At 57.8% G+C, this 19878-nt stretch overlaps 1 protein-coding gene across 3 annotated transcripts in view; it reads right to left on the bottom strand.

Moving 5' to 3' along the window:
- The window catches only part of KCNQ1 (potassium voltage-gated channel subfamily Q member 1), a 323097-nt gene that overhangs the window by 145520 nt on the left and 157699 nt on the right, over positions 1–19878 (bottom strand). The gene's annotated exons all lie outside the window — the stretch shown is intronic.

Raw genomic sequence — 19878 nt, forward strand, 5'->3', positions numbered from 1 at the left:
TATTCCATGCGTTACCAGGGCACATGCACACAACGATATAAATAAATTACACTGGAGCAGCTGTCTAGGGTGGGAGGGGAGCTGGGGGGGGGGGAGTGCAGAACGGAGATCAGATGGAAAAGCATGGAAAGGAACAGAGCGATGCCTCCCTCCCACGGACCCTTACAGGGGGGACCCAGTTTCACGGACTCGCAGCTGTGAGTTCCCCCAAGGCCTAGGTAGTCAAGTCCCCAGAGCCAAGAAGGAAGGAATGAATGCCCGTCCCATCACTCTCCTGCCAGGTACCCTCTAGTGGTTTCTATTTCTAGGAAATAATATTCAAATTCCATCAGGTTTTACAAGATCTGCCCTGCCCGCTGTCCTCCTGAGTTCCTGTCACGCCAGCCTCCTGCCTCTTTCTCAAACTGGCCAAGTGCCTCAGGGCCGGTTCACCAGCCCCCTCTGCTTAGCCAGCCTGGCCTGTGGGCTTCCTGTAACCATTCCTTCTCCCCTTTGCTTGTTGGGGAACCTTTCTGTGAGCTTCCCCTGGCGAGGTCAGCTCTAGGTGTCAGGCCCCCACAAGCGCAGGCTGCACCATAGAGCTTTCTAGCTCTGGGTCAGCTCAGTGCTTGCTGCCCATCCCGCTCCTCCACCAGAAGGGAGGCCTCCCGAGGGCGCGTTGTCTCCTCTACGGGGTCTGCGCACCGGCTGCGTCATGCATTTCTGCTGAATGGCTTCATTGATTTGTTGAATGAGGGAAGAGGCCAGGCCAAGAAAATGCGTCCATTTTCAGAGCACAGAAATTAAGCAACACATCGGGATCCTCGCGCCTCAGACCAAGAGTTCCCAACTGTTGCACTGGTGACATTTGGGGCTGGACCATTCTTTGTTAGGGGGCCTGTCTTTACCCTTGTAGGATGTGTAGCAGCCTGGCCAGCCTCGAGCCAGTAGATACTGGTGGCTCCCCCTCAGTTGTGATATGCGGAGCTGTCTGCGGATGTTGCCGCAGGTCCCTTTGGGGCTACCCCAATGAGGGCCCCTGCCTGAGGCCAGCTCGGGGGACTGGGATGGCCCTTTACATGCAGCTAACCTGGCCTGTATCCTACTGTAGCCAGTACCCACAGCCTGCCTCCCTCCCTGCGAGGGAGAGACCCTTACTCCAGCCCAGCCAGCTGGAGCACCCCCTTCCCTAGCCAAGGTGGGTGGGGGCCTCACGTCCCGCGGCCCCTCGGCTGCCACCTGGGGCTTTAGCATCTTTAGTGGCAGACCCTAAGCCACTTCCGGCCTGGGCCTGTGTGGCTGGTTGGAATCAGAGCTGGCCTGGATGGAGGTCAGAAGGTCCCTCTCACCTCCAGTTAGTGCAGATGGAGGAGTGAATGGCTCTCTGTGGACAGCAGGTCTGGAGGGTTTGCAATGTGCTGGAGGAGGAGGCCGCCTCCTGCCTCGGGACAGGCCCAGTGCAGGGCAGGGAGTAGCCTCCACTGCCCTCCTTCCTTCCCTGTGCCCCCTTCGACCTCTGCCGCCTTCCTCCTTGCTGACAGGCCACTGACTGGAGCCTGGTCGACCCAGGGGCAGCCAGGAAAGCTCTAGAAGCCAGAGCAGGCACCCACTCCCCAGCCAGTTCTGTCCGCCCCGACTAAAGCCTTTCTCTCTGGGAGCCTTTCCTGGGGCAGGGCGAGGCCCTTGTTTGCAATTTAAATGTGGCCTCATTTATGGAAGGGTCCTTGCTCCTCCGAAAAGCCTTGGGCTCAGGCTCGCCCTCCCCGGCAGCCGGGCCTCAGCCAGGAGAAGAAACTGATCTAATAGGCCTTTCTACTGCTAATTGTAGCAATTAGTGTCACAGAATGGGGACTCCCTGGGGGGCCGGTGCAGGGCACACAGGGCTGTCCCCAGCTCCTGGGGCTGCCCCCCTGCCCGGCAGACTGGGCCCCCACCAACATCCTGGCTAGGCTTCAAGGTGGGGGTGGGGTGGGAGAGGGCGGGGCCGCCTGTGTGCCCAGGGGAGTCCTGGCAGGGTTCAGGCCAGTGGCCAGACAGGTGACCCTGGTCTGGGACATGTGGCCCTCCCAGAGCCAGTCCACGTGTGCCTGTGTATACAGGAGGGCAGCAGTGGGGAGCACCTGATGGTGGCAGGAAACTGCTTCTAGATGGGAGGGGGGTATGACTTTTCCTGGTGTGGCCAAGGACAGTCCTTTCTCTCCTCCTTCACAGGGGAGTTCTGCTCTTTCATTCAGCATGCTTCCAGAGCCCCCCTAGACCCCGCGACACTGATCACTGAGCACACACGTGCCATGGTGCCACACGCCTCCTAGTGACACAGGCCACGGCGCAGCTAACTTCGAGGCTTTCCCAGGCAGGGGTTGTGTCTGAGGGGCAGGGTGATGACCATCACCCCATTTTACAGATGGGGCACTAGCCGCTGGCCCAGGCAGCAGGGATTTGAGAGGGCCCAGCAGACCCTGATTTGGAGGGGAGCACTCTGGGTGGGAGCACTGGCCCCGGGATCAGAAGCACCTGAATAGGGTCCTAGGAGCTCCCCTGGGGAAGCTGGGGAGGGGGGGGGCAACAGGATAGCGGCTGAAGGCAAAGGGCCCTCTGGTGGAGGAAGCCTGTGAGCTAGAGGAGGAGGAGATGCTCAGCTGGGGCAGAGGCCAGACCAGAAAGGCTGTGTCCTGCAGGATCTGACCCTGTTCTGAGATCTCGGGGAGCCACTGAAAGGTCCCACTCGGGGAGGCATCTGCCCTCCACTGAGTGGAGAAGGGACTGAAGGTGACAGAGCAACGTTTGCTCCTAGAGAAGTGCCCAGGGGGCAGGACCAGCCCAGAAGGTGATGAGGGCAGCCAGGAGGGGACACGTTGGCTGGCAGCAACTGGGAGGCTCCCAGTGCCAGGGGTGGGGGTCCAGCACACACGGCAGTAGGGACCCTGGTGGTGGAAGGGAGCGGTGGGGCCTATGATGGAGTGTGGGGGGCCAAGCTGGAGAGATGCTACAGGAGCTGGGGGACCAGTTTGGGAGAGAAAAGCTGCCCCAGGTGGGTCCTAGGAGCTCAGGGTTCAGGGCCTGAGAAGGAGATGGAGGATGAAGCTCTGGAAGGAGGGACTCCGTCACTGGCCTCTGGGTCATGGCCTTGGGGACCGGCACCCCTGCTTCTCTAACGTTGGGCCATGGCCGGGCCCCTGACCCACACGTGGCCCCCCGGGGAGCCTGGGATGGAGGCTGCTGCCCCCTCTGTGGTTTCACTACACAGAGGCACTCCCCGTGGGCAGGAGGGAGGCCTCGCCCTCACCCAGCCGTCTCAGAGCCTCCCTGGGGTGGAAAATCCCCCCAATCTTCACGGAAAGCCGAAAAATGGCCTTGAATAGGACCGAGAAGAGAAAACAAAGAGGCTGTCAACTTCGGAGCTGTGGCGGGGGCAGGGCACTTTGTGGACCCCACGCAGACAGCACTTTCCAGCAGTTTCTCGGCCCCAGCACCCAGACCCACAGACGCAGCAGGACGGGTGTTCATAGGGGCGGTGGCCCTCCCGCTCAGCCTTCCTGATTAACAGTTCAAACAGGCCTCAGAGGCTCAGAAGGGTTCAGTGCAGAACCTCTAACTCTCCTGCTTGCTAATTTTTAAACACAGCTGAGCTCAGAGCGCCCCTCCCAGAAGGCCCTGAGAGGGACTCTGCAAAGGCCCCACCCCGGTGTTGCCAGTCATCCTTGTGCCTTGAGAACAAAGGCTCCCCATTCCCTTCCTTGGCTGGCCAGCTCATTCTGACGCCTGAGACGAGACTTGTCCCTGAAGCCCTCCGTCCACACCTGTGGAATTGAACACAAGGCCGTGACTTCTAGATGAACCTTCAAGATCGGCTCAGAGTAGCTGGACTCCCACCCACCTGAACCCCTGGGGTGGGGGCATGGCTCAGTTCCTGCGGCTACACCAACTCCTGGCAGTGGGAGGATGACAGCCAGGTGCCAGGGCTAGAGCCCTCCCACCGCCCCCAGACCCAGGGCTCTGGGGTGCGCACCACATCTTCAGCCACCTAGAAATCTAACATTGCTCACACACACCCCTGTGACTCCCGCACGCCCATCCTGTGTCCTATCCCCTCACAGGGCCTGGGGTCCTGTCCCCTCTTGTCTCTGCTCAAACCCCAGTCCCCTGGCACCTTCTTAACAAAGGAAGCGGAGATCCCATCCCATTGGGCCCTGCGGACACCCCGACTCTTGGCCTCTACTCTCACACCAGTCCTACTCCTGGCCCTGGGACATCCTCAAGGGAGGGAGACAGCCCTTGTAGTAGGGGCATATGCCATGTGCCAAACAGTCACCCCTGCAGCCACAGTGTGCCTTCACTCCTCAGTTCCTGGATGTCTTTGCAACAGCCCCACAGGGAGGGAGGTGCGGCCTGCACACTTGGATGTGGCATAGTGCCTCACCTGAGGCCATGGGGCCCTGACACCACAGAAGTTAGCTGGGTCCCTGCGGAGACCAGCCCACCAAGTCCTCTTATGCCAGAGGTGGGTTATGGGGCCTTTATTGGTTCCCAGACCATCCTAATCTCGGAAGAGAGACATATTGTCAAACCTTCAGCTCTGTAGCAGAACCAGGCCAGGGAGGGGAGGGGACGGCTGACCCGAGCAGCCTGTCCCCAGGTACCACTGTGGCCTATCACTGTTGTTGTCGTGGAGGAAGGCAGCCTGGGAGTCCAAGAGGCCTGCCCCGCACATGTAGGGCTGGATGCCAAGAGGGATGCCGAAGGCCATTGCTGGACACCTGGGAGGGCCAAGTGCCACCCTGGGAAGGCATCTTTCTCTTCCTGCATGGGCTGCTAGGGAGCCAAATGCCACCCACCCCCCCGGCTTCCCGTAAACAAGTGGGACTGTGCCCGGTCCAGGTGCAGAGGGCAGCTGTCCCTAGCAGCCACTCAGCCGGCGCTGCCCTCCCCAGCCAGCCACTTGCCCAGCTGCCCCTCCCACTCTTGCCACCAGGGCTGTGAGCCACTTGCTGGCTTGTGTTGCTCCTAAAACGTTTGGATTTTGGCGATTCCGGAAGATACCCCACCAACAGAGTTCCACTTGAGTCACTGATCCATCGTTCGTTCTGGCCCTACTGTGCAGGCCTGGTGCTGGGACACGGGGGCTGTCAGATGGGCCCCTCTGTGAGCTCCTGGGCTGGCAGAGCCAATTGGGGTGGGGGAGCCAATCGGGGACTGAGGTGGAACCTGGGTGGTGGTGGGTGGGGGCACGAGGCTCTGGGGCTAAGGAGAGCGCTTGGTTCTCCAGACACCTCGCACCTCTAGTAGGGTGGAGCCCGTGCCAAGGGAGGTGGAGGAGAGGGCAGGGGTCTCTGTGGGCTGGCAGGCAGGGCGCCCCTCCTCCCCATGCCCCATTTCCCCAACTGGGGCTTATACCCCCCTCAGGCTCCTCTCCCCAAGGCCACTAAAAAGACCTCAGGCTGGTGGGGGGTACATCCCAAAGAGTAGCATTGAGTCCCAGGGTTGGTGGGAGATTATCTATGCAGGGGCTGATAGGAACATCCCCCCAGGGCTGACTTCAAAGCTGCTCCTTCACCCCCTGCATCAAAGGCAGCAGGCTCAGCGGTTTGAACATTAAAAGAGGAGGGTCTTGGACCTTCGCGGTCACCTGCCTCTCTCGGCTTGCCCTTCTCAGGGTCTTGAAGGCCTACGTGTACGGGCAGGTGGGGGCCAGAACACTCTGCCTCCTGGGCCCCCAGGAGTCCCTACACATGACAGGGTGGACTCTCCCAGGGCCTCTGTTCCCCACCTAGACAGAAGCTCCCTGATCTATGGCCCAGGCTCAGGCGGGAGGGCCCTGCTGAAGTGAGCATGCCCCGTGCTCCAAGGCAGACCCTCCCTCTCCCTCTGGAGCTCTCTGCTAAGGCTGGGTTTTTCCACCCTCCCTCCCTCTGGGCCCCACTGGGTCCCCTGCCTGACCCCAGCATACCCAGGCCCCAAAGCACAGACTCCTCGTTGCAGTCGAGCGAGCTAGCAAGTGTGCCCGCGCCCAGAGGGGTGCTGACCCCTCCCTTACATGGGAGACATCAAAGGGAAGCAGGAAGCTCGGGGCTGGCTGACCCCAGCAGGCGGGAGAAGCACAGTGTCACAGCTCAGCCCCTGGCCCAACTGCTGGGGATTTTCCACCCCATCAGGATTTCCGCAGGACACCCCGACTCTGGCCTTTGAGGCTCCTCGGGAACCAGGGTTGGGACAGGAGCCTGAGGGGGGCAGGGGTCCAGGGATGCTGGAAGACCCCAGTTCTCACTATCCCCAAGCCTTGACGGCTGCTGGTTCAGGTGCATCCGACCACCAGCCTGGGCTCTGGGACCTGGCTGGGGACACAAGTTACGGATTTCGCAGAGGGCCCCTCTCCCAGCAGCCACACCCCCAATACAGGTCAGGGGTGCCAGGGCCACTGAGCAGCCCATGTATGAATAGCCCCAAGTCCTAGGTTCCCAGGATGGACCCTCCTGAGTACGCTGCCACAGCCTCCACATGGAGAGGGACACGGCCATGGGTGGTGTGCACTTAGAAGAACCTCCCGCAGAGGCCAGTCTGTCCCAGCCCTCATCCCACGGCCATCAGTCTGGGACCCCAGCATGCCCACAGACCCTGCACAAGGTGGGCAAGGCCAGTGTCCGATGGTTCCAGGGGGCTTTGTGGCCTCGTGCCTACTTCGTACGCTCTCTTTAGGATGCCTGTGTCACTCCCTGGGGTCCCTCTCTGCCTGGAGTTGAGACTGCCAGGTCTTCATCCTGAGCTCTTGCTCCTGCCCCTGGGAGCTGTAGCTGGTCACGAGGGAGTGATCCAGGCGTCACAAAGGCTCTCCTAGATCTGGGTTGGCCCTCTAGGTCTGCCACCGGGTAGATATACCCCAGGGTCAGCAGGCCAGAGGGAAGTGCACCTGAGTCCCTTTGGCTGTTATGTGGGGGCGCGCGGTTTTATAGGTGCACGCTGCTGGTCCTGGGCTGAAACCAGGGCTAACTGTGACATCCCTCCTCAGATACAGGTCTGCCATCCAGGTGGGGACCCACGTTCAGTCCAGCAGCCTGGCTCTGAGTCCGGAGCTCAGCCTACGAGCAGACACGCTCATGTGGGAAGTGCTGGCAGCAAGGCTCCCGATCTGGTTACAGCAGCTGTCTTCACAGGAACGGGCTGCCCAGGGCTGCGTATGAGGCTACCCTGGGGGCGGGCAGGGGTGTCTGTTGGTGGGAATTGTTTCAAAACAATCACAGAAACTTGGCAGGCAGAGGCTCTGGGCATTGGGATCTGGGTCTCCTGGTCAGGGGTCCGGCCTCCCAGGCCAGCAGCATTACGGGGGTGGGGACGTGTGTTCTGTGCATCACAGAGCCTGAGGGTCACATAGCCAGGCTGGAGCCAGTGGGGGATGGAGGGACACAGGATGGGCGGGCACAGCTGTGTTCTCAGGAAAGCATGAAAACCCAGAAGCGAGGGGTTGAGACGGGGTGAAGGCCCACACTTTGCCATCGACTCAGACCTGCTGGAGGGCTGGCCTGGCACCCTTCTCTGCTCTGCCATCTCCCGGGCTACCAGGAGCCCAAGGGGGGCTAGAGGGAGCCCCCCCGCCCCGACTCTCCTGGGAGTGGACCGAGGTCCGGGGTATGCAGGCCTTGCTGCTAGTACTCAGGAATGGGTGGGCTCGTCCACAGACAGCACGTGGCCTCCCTGAGCCCAGGTGGTGGCCGCGCCCCTGCTCAGCCAGGAGGTTGCCTAGGAACCCGCCCGGTGTGCTCCCGGGATGCACTGCGTTGCGTGGGCCTTCTGGGCGGACCGATGAGTGAGCCTGAGGTGGGGGCCTGCCTCCACAGACCCCAGGCCCACAAGGGGCCTCTGAGACTCCTATGTCCTGTGTGGGTCAGGAACACAATCTACTCTGATAGAAAATCTTTGTAAAACCCTGATCTGTGTCTTGGGGAGCTCTCTGGCCGAGACTGGCCAGGGGCTCCCTTGGTAGGGAGACCTCAGCCCCACCCACCAGTGACCCGAGCAGGCCCTTCCCGTAGCCCTTCAAGAGAACGCGCCTCTCCGAGGGGCTCTTCCAGGCCCCTCGCCGCCAGCTCCCAGCCTCTTGTTCACCTGGGAAAGCTCAGCCTCGGCTTTGGTGCCACAGACAAGGGACCTGCCTCCCTGCCGGGGGGTCACTTCAGGGACCCCAGGAAAGCAGACCTATTGCTCTTCTGACACCTGACAGTGGAAGACGAGGAAGAGACGGGAGGTCAGCTAGAAAGTTCTGGAACTCTGTTCACCACAGGAGTGTGTTCTGTGGGGAGCCAAGTAGTTGGCGAGGACCGAGCCCACGCGGCCCCCTGGAGCCCGCGTGGGGTTTGGGCAGCAGGCCCCGGGGCCCCTTGTGTCCCCGCTGGGCCACCTCGCCGGGGAGGCCACGGGGACAGAAGTAGGGCAGGCTGCCACAGCCACGCCTGCTCCCCTTTGTTCCGTTACTCCGTCCTCGGAGAGGGCGGCGGGCCCACCTGGTCAGTGACAGCTGCCTGTCCCCCGGCAGAGGCGGCCGGGCCCCTGCGGGCACCGCTCTTCCTCTGCGGCGGCCTGCCCCATTCTCAGGGGAAAGGCCCTCTTGAGAGCCGCTCTGAAAGACTTCCCAAGTTGCCGGACCAGTTAATGAGTTCTTTGCTCTAAACAATGTCTTGATAAAGGGGACGGATGGAGTTAGCTGGTGTTGACTAAGGAGAGACAGGGTTGCCAGGGAAATGCTTCTAAGTGGAAAGAAACAAAAGAGCGTCGTCGGGTTTTGTCTGACTAGGAGAAACGCCGCCGAGAGCGTACCTTTGGCCATCTTTTGTGTTTATGATTGGGAAGAGACGGGCGGCAGCGAGCGTGGGGCCAGGGCGAGGACGCCACAAAGCCGGTGCGCCGAGCGGGAGCCACCTGGGCCGCCCAGGTGGAGGATGGAGTGGTGTTTCGGCGCGATGTTCACCGTCTCGGTCAGAATTCAGGGGCTTTTATTTCTTTAATTCTTGCTCTGGGTTATAAATCTCTGCTTCTCCTCAGCAGCTCGAAATGTTTATTCAGAACTAAGCCCTATGTTTTAACGAGTCCTGTTTTAATAGGAAAACCATCTTTGATGGAATCATAATGCAATTCCTACTTCTTTTCGACCCACCAGAGCCCCAGGACCAGCCTTTGCAGAGGGGCCTAGCGCCTGGCACAGAAAAGCGGGCCTCCCCACATGGCTCACCTTGCAAACTAAGATGCCTCCCGCAGGCCTGGGCCCTCACCCACCATGCCCGCACCCTTGGCAGGGGCCTGTGATCAGGTGCCGGTCCCACACCCGCCAGGGGCTTGTCCCCACACCTCCTGAGCTGCTGAGAATTATCCTGGGAACGGCAGGATCTCAAGGCCCCTGGTTCTCAGGCTAATGGGAGGAGGCCCTGCCATGGAGAGGTGGGGGCAGACTTCCTCCCCGGGAGGACAGAGCTGGGTGGCCACGCATGGAAAGCCTCTGAGCACAGCCTGGTGGCAGGGAGACTCCTGGCTTCCGGGTGCGTCGCCTCTGAGCACCTCCCCAGGTGCCGCCACCGCCTGTCCAGGCACCTCAGCCATCCCCCAGGCCTCTGTATACACCCGGAAAAGCCTCTACATACGAGACCCCTGGAGGGTCGTTGTAGTTCATGCATCTGGTTTCCCTGCGTTTCTAGAAATGGCAGCAGAAGGGAGTGGGTCAAGGGGAGGGATCCTTTGTGATCAAACACCGTGGGTCGACTCTGGATTCCCAACTGCCATGGCCTGTGGAATGTGAGCCCTGCAGGGAGAGCCAGGGCGGAGGAGCTCCAGAAAGAGTGGGGAGGCCTTATGGCTGCTCTGGACCCACCGCAGGCTATGTAGGCTCTAGCAGGCCCTGGCGGGATGAGGGGCCACAGCCCGGGTCCTGCCCCGTGGCTGGCCTGGGCACAAATCCCCCTCGTTTATTCATTCACCTATTTCTTCATCAAACATTCACAGAGAGGCCGTGATGGGCTCCACATGGATTAAGCCCTGAAGATAACAGCACTGAGCCCAAAGGCCTGCTTCTGCCTTCACCGGCCCCCCGCACTTGCCGGAGACAGCCAGTAAACCCTTGAGCACAAATAAACACGCAGTTATCCATTAAGAATGGTGGGGGGGGGCAGGATTCTCAGCAGCCCAGTCTGAGGTGGGGACGTTCCAGCTAAGGCCCACAGGGCCTGGGAGGGGAGATGGTCGGGGAAGAGCCTAGGTGTATAATGATACCAAGAGAATATTGGAGGAGCCACGACGACTTCATTAGATGTACCACTCAAGGTCGCTCTGAACTTGGTGACCCTCGGCCCTAGACTTAACCTTTCAAGCCTCAGGTTGATCATATATAAAACAAGAGTGATAATATTCTTACGTCAAAAGCTGCCCTGATGCGCAGATTAGTGAAATCATGTTTATAAAGCGCTTAGCACAGCGCCTGGCGGAGAGGAAGTACAGTGCTCTTATTCTTTGAAGATTATTCTTTAGCTCAGAGCGTGTGCGGGGCTGGTGAGTTTTCCCTCTGCCCAGACGGCGCCGCTGGGCCTCCTCTGGAACATCTGTATGCCCAAGAAGTGCAGAGCAGGCCCTGAGAGAGCCAGGGCTGCACCCGTCTAACTCCTGCTGGTCCTCGGGGACCGCACAGGGCCTGGGGTGCTCACACACACCCCCTGCACACCCCCAGACCCCGGGCCAGAGGGCACCTTTCCTCCACCTGCCCACAGAGGGCCACCCCAAATCCTCTATATCAGTTCTGAGAGCCTGGAGCCTGCATGTGCCAGCCCTGGGGGGCAACCAGAGTTCCAGCCTGGAACTGCCCCTTGTCCTTCTTAGCCAAATGCGTGTGTGTGGTGGTGGGGGGGGGGGGGGGCAGGGGAGCGGGGACAGTTAGAAACCTCCAGAAACATGAAAGGCAAGTTCTTTCCAGGCTTAAGGGGTGGGTCCAGCCCAGACCAGGTGGGGCCTCCATCTTCCACCAAGGGAGCCTGAGGCCAAGGAGGTCAGCGAGTCCCAACCCTGCTCCTAGAGCTTTCATGAGGATCCCTGTTCTTTGCAGTCATCCCAGCTCCTAGAACCATCCTATCCATGGGGGGTGATCAGGGGGCTTCAGGACAGTGAGGGGTCACATAGTTGGGGGGAGAGAGACGGAGCTGGGTAGCCCTGGGGGTACTGACCCTCCATAGGGGGAGCATTCAAGGAATGCCCCACAGCCCGGCCTGTCCTCACGGCTCCCTGAACCCCTGCTTCTGTCCCACAGGGAGCTCACTTGCTTCCTTCCATCCCACTCTTCATCAAACGTCAACGGTATAAAAGGACTTTCTTTCTGTGTGCTGCTAGCATTCAGAAATAGAACTGTTGTCCAAGAATTTTCTCACAAGAAGGAAATCCTGCCATTTGTGACAACATGGGTGAATGTGGAGGATGTTGAAATAATCCAGACGCAGGAGGACACACAGTGCACGATGCCAGTTACATGAGGGGTCTAAAGCCCTGACTGCTGGAGGCGGAGGGTGGTGGTGGGCGGGGTTGGGGTCAGCCCCCCAGCGCAGAGGGTCAGTCCCGTGGGGCAAGTGGGGCCGGACCAGAGCTGCAGTCAACCACACTGCATGGTGTCTTTCACAGGCTGCTGGGAGGGCAGGTTTGGCATGAAGAACCCTTCAATAATAATAATAATAATAATAATAATAATAATAATAATAATAAAAATAAAATAATAATAATAATAATAATAATAAGACCACCAGCAATAGGGTAAGAGGGAGCTCTGGGAGCTAAGGGACAGTTTGTGGCTGAGATCACAGTGATGGTCTCATGTGTGTGACTTCTCTCCAAACTCATCATGCTGCACACGTCCATTCTGTACAGACTTGGTATGCCAATCATACCTCAATGAAATGGCTAAAAAAAAGGAAAAGCAAAACCAAAAAAATACTTTTTCACAGGAACTTTTGTTTTGTTTTGAGCATATAGTTTAAAATAATCACATTCTTGATGAAATCCTCCAGAGCCTCTTTAACGGAGCCCAAATGCCACTGACGTCCGCATCTGGCAAGGCTGACACGATACAGGAACACACACCTATCTCATCTATGATAAGGCAATAACCCTACAGAAAATATTAGTAACTTGGGTCCATTGGCTTTGAAAAATCCAAGCCGGAGCAGGGAGGGTCGTGCTGAGAACGCCAGTGGAGGCCCGGCAGCCTGGATGGGTCTCCAGGGAGGTGGGTTGAGCACGAGTCGACTTCAGAAGGTCCCCTAGTGTGCTGTCCCACATACAGAGCATGCTCAGCAGGACAGGCTTCAAAAAATGCACAACAGATGGGTGGCTGCCGAGGCTGAGGACACGGCTGGTGGGAGGGAGCGCGTATGGCTCTGAGGGGTGACACGAGGGACCCTGCGGATGACAGGAGTGCCACTGGAGCAGTGTCTGTATCCTGCCGGTGATCTTAGCCTACAGTTTGCAAGATGTCACCGTGGGGGGAAAGTGGTAAAGGACACATGGAATCAATTATTTCTTACAACTGCATATGAATCTGCAATTATCTCAAAATAAAAAGTTTAATTAAAAGAATCATGATCCTCATACTAAAAAATCAACAGTCCTAAAAATACCCAATAATGAATTTTAAAATGTACAAAATCCACACAGAGGGCTGAAAAATATTGAGGGACTTTATAGCTCTTTGAACATAGATAAACCTCTCCTATTTGTGCCTAGAAAGGCCATTTTCGTAAAAAAAAAAAAAGATAATTCTAAGTTAATCTAAATTGATCGCAGCTTCCATAGAAAATACCAAGAGAATGTAGAGGGTCACACACATGAGAGGGTCACACACATTTTTTTTTCTTTTAATCAGACAAGCTGATTCCAAGGTCTGTAAAGTTCTGAAGAGGCATCATCTGGAGCTCTTTGGTGGCAGCCTGGCTCTCTCGAGCTCCAGAAAGGCTGGATTTTAAAGACTGCCCGGCATCCTAAATAGTCTCAGGAGCACACACTGCATTTCTTTCTGAAGCTGACCCTCTTCACTCAGACTCCCTCCCCTGTGGCCTCGTCAGGCAGCCAGCATAGTAAATGTGGTAAAAGATGCACACCTGCTTGGGCACCCCGTAGCCTTCCTGCGCTTTAGCACCCGTCTCTGCACTCCATGCAGGGGTCCCTGCAATCCTCCCAGCAGCCCTCTGTAAGGCATGCTTTCTTGTCATCTCCATTTTACAGAGGGGGGAGACTGAGACTCCGGCCACATAGCTCCCCCAAGGTCCAGCAGGTAGGGGGTGGCACAGTCAGGGTTTGAATGCGGGCTGTTGCTGCAGCTTTGCCCTTAGCCACAAGTTTTTGTTCCCAAGTCCGTAAAGGAGGACTCCAAGCAGGGGGGCAGGGGACTGGGGGCAGCATTCCTCTGGGCTGGTTTCATAAGGACAGGCTAGAAAGGCTGCAGTGGTCCAGGGAGCCTGGACAAGCAGATGGTCTGGGCTGTGCCGTGGAGCTGTGCTGACCTGCACTGCTTGTGCCAGCACCTGAGCTAGCAGGCTTGATGGGGTCGGGGTCTTGTGGTGACCGAGGGTGGGGCTGGCTGGATCGTACAGATCCTTACTGCAGCTTTCTCCTTGAACTAGGACTATTCTAAACTCTTATTCTCTGCTGAGTTGCTGAACTCACGTTTCCTACGATGCCCTGAAGCACACAGGATCACACATGGGTGGGAAGCGGCCCCTGGGTCAGACCTGCATCCCCTCTGCAGCTGGACTCTACCATGTGAGCAAGCCTGAAAGAAGCAAACACTCCTGCTTCCTAACATTCCAAGCTGCCGAGGCAAGGCCTCGGCCCCAGACACTCAGCTTCCCGATCAGCTCCAGAGCTAATCCTGTGTCTACATCTGAAGAGCGTTTTGATCCACGCCCTGGATTCTCTGGTCGGCTGCGCCGTGGGAAATGCAGTTTCCCCCGTTGGCCTTCCAGTAATAGGGATACGGAGGCCCTGCCATACTGATAAGCACATCATAAAGTTCCCAAGTCAGAGCACCCAGCCTGGCCTGTCCCTGGCCCGCTGGTCGTCCAGAAGCCCGTCTACACTCGGACACAGATGACAGGGGAGTTTGAAACACGATCAAGGGAGCAGTGAAGTCAGCAGCGAGGAGGTGATGCGCTCAAACAGCTCGCGTTGGGACAACTAGTTAGACGCCCGGAAAATACACTGCATTTAATGATTTCTTACACCAAATCCCAATGAAACACTATGTCCATGTAAAAAGGTGAAAGAATGGCAGAAGAAAACACGGGAGAGTCCATTAGAACAAGCTCAGAAGAAAGAAGTGTTTTCAGGTATACAAAGGACCCTAAGTCACAAAACACTGCCAAAATTCACGTCAAAATTTAAAATTCCCACCAGCAGAAAAATATAGAAGCTAAAAGACAAATGAAAAGCTGGGCTAAGATATTTTTGACACATGCTGACTTCCTATCAATCAATAAAAGGGGGGTGGGGGCTCAAAAAGAGGAGAATTTAGGAAGATGGAACACAGAAGAAATGCTCTTAATTATTTGAAGAGATAAAGCCCTCATTTATAATAAGTGTATATCAGAACTCCAGCATGGCATTTCTCATCCATCAGATGAATGGAGATAAAAGCCAGGACTGCATGTCTGCTTGGGGAAGGTGCGGGTGTGGGCGCAGGGTGTACAGGGCCACATTCACAGTCACGGTCATGGGCTCCAGGGGCCCGCTCACAGTCCTGGACTCACGGTCACGGGTGTATGGGGCTGCTTTCACGGGTACAGGGGGCACAGGGCCCCGGCAGGGCCGCCTTCACGGGCCCAGGCACAGCTGCCATTTGGCAGGATCTGTGAAAACATGTACATATGGGGAAAATGGACTTTTGGAAGTGAATCCACTTAGAATGGAGACAGAAATTAAATGAAACACGGATCTGACCGAGAGGTTTCCTTGAACAATATCGACACTAGCTGTGAACACAAGCCTGTCCTAGGAGAAGCTGTTGTCACGGCAGACACCTGCTCATTTTGGAATGAGCGAGTGGAGACAGCCTGGGGCTAGTGGCCGTGAAACGTCCTGCGACACCACCGTCCCGCGGCACCACTGTGGGGCACCTTTCACCACAGCCCAGGCGTCGGCAGCTTTTCCACAGAAAGACTCGTTTCGTAGAAGGGAGGGCTTCGCCGCAGTGCGAGGGGCTGTCCGCAACCCTCGACTGCTTCACTGGCTCTGGCCTGAGCTGCACATCCAGGCACCCGCCTTGATTTTGTCTCCCCCCGGGTAACTGGGGGAACCCTGCTTGATCCCTGGGGCAGCCTTCAGTTCCCTTCATGGAATCTCTCATCTTGGCAAGGTTTCCAGTTCTTCTTTACAATTGATTCACTTTGTATGGTGCTTGTTTGGTAAGGGACAGCCTAGAAAGAGGCTCCGCCAACAGAGCTGGAGCAGGGATAAGCCTGGGGGGAGACAGTAGTGTTTGGTGGGAGGGACGGGCTAATTTCATAATCGGGCAGTTCCTTAGTACGTATCTGAATGGTTAATGGCCGTCTTTAGCTGCCCTATACATCCATCAATAGGGGATTGTTCAGTCCTAACGGCACAATGGAATGCTCTGCAGCTGTTAATAGGGAGATGCGCTAGATGTCTTAATATAGACCCATCTCCAGAACACCCAGGCATCTTCCCTTTGAACAGTGCACACTGGGGCCGCGAGTTCTCCAACAAACGAGTGGCCTTGCTCAGGGGCTGCGGAAACGTCCCCTTAGAGCCCGGCACACCGGCCAGGGCTCCGTTCTCTCCGTGTGCCTGGTGCTCGCTTCCTGCCCAGGCTGCAGAGCCTCCCCGATCGCCATGTATGTCCCTGCTGGGCCAGTCCTGCCAGCCGCAGGGAAGTCTTGTCCTCAGGCCCACTGTGCGGCCCACCCCTGCCTCCATTGATGGGATGCTCGCCGACCCACCCAAGCGCGACGCCTTGGCCCGACGGCCCTCTCACCCCACCGTCTGGATGTCTCTTTTCAGGCAAGATGGGCTCTGGTGTTCACCGGAAACAGAACCGATGCCATAAGGACTGTAGCCCCATGTGGGGGAAGCCCGGTGTGGCGGGCTGAGTGCAGAGGCCATGTCTCCTGGAAACTACACTGGAACCACACAGCACGCAGCTGTCCCCGGCTCGTGCGTGTGCGTGTCCACGTGAATGTGCGCACAGAACACTTAATAACAGTGCTTCTTGGAGGCGCTGCACTATGTAAACCAACCTCACCCAGGCAGCCCAAAAAGAAGCATGGCATATCCATACATTAGCTCAAAAAAGGGAAACCTCGGACAAACACGCACACCACGTGACACCTCATGGAAAAAGGTGGTACACGTAAGGATATGCACACGGACATACTTGCTCACGTGAAACACCGGGGAAAAAGACGATCAGAAACTGTTATCGGTGCTAACTTTTAGGGAAGGAAACTCAGGAATTTGGGGTTGGGGTGGGGACAGCCGGATTTTTCACTGTAGCCCATTTTGTGCTCTGACTGCTTTGCCGTGTGTGCGTGGAAAGCCCACTCCATTATGAGGACCGTTTTCCTAGCACGGCGTTGCGGTAGGTGAAGCCCGGTGTGCCGCAGAGCGTGCGGAGGTTTTGCCAGGCGGTGAACGGGCAGCCCTGTGCGGAGGCTGGGGAGGCTGGCGGGAGGCAGCTCTGCCGCATGGTGCTGTGGGCTCTGGTTCATGTCACTCCGAGGAGCAGGGGCTGCTCCAGCACAAAGAGGTTTTTGACAGCGTAAGGCAGAACCAGAGCGAGAGCAGACCCTGGGCAGGCTCCCAGGGAGCCCACCCCCACTCTAATGGGAAGGGGTGCCCTCCACCCCTCTGCAGACCGACAGGCTCTCCTAGGAAATGAGATGCTGCCTGTGGTCTGTCACTGCAGGATCTGGAGAGGAGTGATTCTCTAAAGAAAGGAGCGTGTACGTGTATGGCATGTTCTGGCTGCCGCGTCTCATTAAATACTTTAGTTTTTATGTAACTCTTTCCCATTTTCAGGTAATCTTTGACTTTAATGAACGCAGCAATGACAACACGATGTATCTTTCAAGTGACCCACCTCCTCCTGTCTGTGTTAATGTAAATATTCTCTAACGCATACTCACAACTTAAAAATACGGAAAAGCACCAAACCTGGAGCATGGACCCTAGCTGAGGTCCATGCTTTACTGTTGCCAAAACCCAGCTTTGGGGAGGAGCGACTTATCTCCACTTCTGAAACGGCACGGTGCGGGTGGGCGCCGCGTGGAACCCGGGTCCTCCGGGGAAGTGACACTGTTGACCTAGGAGGGGGCCCAGGTGCTGCCCCCGCTGGGACAAGGGGGGCGCGGAGGGGAAGCCGAGGCCAGGGACCCACTCCGGACGCGTCCACATGCAGCCTCCACAGGGGCCCTGCCCTGGCATCCCCGTCCCCCGCCTGGGCGTGGGGAGGCCGGGCGGGAAGCAGCCAGCCCCGAGCCCGCCACCGTAAGAGGACACGGAGAGAAACAGCTCCAGTCAGCCCCACAAGCGAGGCCTGGAAAACTCTGCAGCTGGAGCGGACACAAAGGACCTTTCAGACTGCAGCCAAGGTGCCCAGGGAGCGGGGCTTTTTTTTTTTTTTTTTTTTTTACAGCTATTAGGGTGACAAGCCTTTCCAAAGGCCAGCAGTTGGCGAGGGTTTCCAGGAAGCTGGTCTGGCACCAGGCTGGGATTGGAGCAACTTTAACGAGTTAACTTCAGAAGGAAGGAATCATCAGGGAAGGTTTAAGGTTCAACAAACTTTTTGAATTATTTTGCAAAAAGTTCTGGCTTTCAAATTCAAAGGCATGTTTAGCCGTGACTGTTTTCAGCCAGAGATTATTTCAAAGGCAGCGCAGCCCGCACGTTTCTGATTCATTCAGTCCAGGTATTTGTCTCAACTCCTCGGGACGGGCTTTGCCAGTGCCATCCAGTGCCGGGAAACGCGGGGTCACCTTACACGTCTCCTCAAACACCCCTCCGCCCACGTGCCTCTCCCTCGGCCAGCCCCCGTGGCCCTGGGCGCACACGCGCACACACGCGCACACACCTTCCCCGAGCAGGAAGCTGCTCCCTGCCAAGAGCGAATGGAATTCAGATTTCCAGAGGGTGTCCTTGGCTCCCAGATCCACAGCCACACACTGAAGAAAGGTCCTAGTGTGTGTGGTGGGGGCCCAGAGAGAGGGGCCTCCATCTCGGCTCACGTCTATCTGGGCCCCAAGAAAAACCCACAACTGGCTGTGCTCTCCTCAGCCACACCCGGCCTCAGTCACATTCCTTCCTTTCCTGAGCCCACACTGGGTGGCCACACAACCCCGCTTCTACACCTCCCTCCCCACCGGCAGGGAGACCTCGGCCAGGCCCTCATGGGGCGGCCAGCAAGCGCCAACGAGGGGGCCGCACCCCAAGCCCAAGGCAGCCGGAAACCACCGAGGGGCCCGAGGGGCTGGGCATCCCACCCGGGGCCTCCTCTCAGCAGTTCTCACTCCCCGAACAGCACAGCCAGGGCCGAGCTCCTTGCGGGAAGTCCCTCTTCACATCCCACCTGTACCCTCCTGGCTGCTGCCCCGGTGCCCCCCCCCAGCAGACGCTCCCCACACACCATGAGAAGCACTGCCCCCCGCCCCCACCCCACCATCCAGGCTGGGCCTTCTGAGCCCTGAGATCTGGCATCCTCGGGAGTTAAACATTTACAGGCGTACACCAACAGCAGCCCAGTAAATGAGACAAGTCCATGATCAGCCACACACGGTGGACAGGCTGGTCACGCTTAGCTTCTCTTTGACCCCAGTCCCTGGGACCTCGCCACCTGCGTGGCCAGGTAGCAACAGGTGGAGAATATGGTCGTCCCACAGGTCTTCGGAGGTGGTGAGGACTGATGAGCAGGAGCACTGCTGGCTTTTCAGGTGCTCAGCACCCACGGAGGCCCAGCACCCGGCAGAGCAGGTCTGCTGCTAAATCAGAGCCAAGCCATATCCCCCCAGACAGGCCCCTCTGTCTGCTCGGGAGACTCTTTTCAGAAGTGGGGGCTCCTGGGCCTTGCATTTCTGCCCGGGGGGAGGCTGCAGCTTTACAGCCTGGGCTGGAGTCTCTGCTTGGGCTCCTGCCCCTGCTCAGGGCCACTCTGACCCTCCTGAGCTGGGAGTGCTGGCACCCCTGTCCTGGTCGTGTTCACTGGGGTCTCGGGCCAAGTGCCATAAGGTCCTGCAGTGGCCTGAGAGGCCACGGCACTGTCCCTTCTGGCCAGCGCAGACCTTACATTTTAGTGTTTCTGGAATGCCTCGGCTCTACTGGCTTCTCCTTCCAAGCATGGCCCACAGTGGACTTAACTGAGGGACACTCTTCCCGCATCCCTTGGGGAGGGTCTGTGTGTGGGAGAAGCAGCAGGAGGAGAAGGCCACGGCCACGGCCTTCAGGAAGTGCGTCATGCTGCTTTCCAGGTAGCCAGGTGCCCAGAGCATGGCGTTCAGGGAAGTGCCCTGGCTAGGCTACCCTACCAACAAGGGTTGGGGTAGTCAGTTGACCTAGGCCTGGTGTGGGGTGGGATGCAGGTTCTACTAGAGCAGATGGGCCCTGCTGGAACAGCAAACATGCATGGGATTCGGGGTCAGGATCCCAGGGCCTGTCCCAGCTCTGTCAGCAGCTGGCATATCCCCTGGGCACGGTCCTCTCATCTCTGGTGTCAGGGTCCCCACTTCCCAAGCTGTTTCTCCTGAAACCTACAGAGATATTTCCCTACCCCAAACCTAGGCCCCCTGGTCTGACAAAGTCTACCACCCAGGACAGGATGAGGGTTGTTGATGGAGAGGCCTGTGAGCCTAGAGCTGCCACGGACTGTGGGGGTAACTGGGACAT

This window comes from Canis lupus, chromosome 21 (assembly GCF_048164855.1).
Source record: "Canis lupus baileyi chromosome 21, mCanLup2.hap1, whole genome shotgun sequence".
NCBI classification, from domain to species: Eukaryota; Metazoa; Chordata; class Mammalia; order Carnivora; family Canidae; genus Canis; species Canis lupus.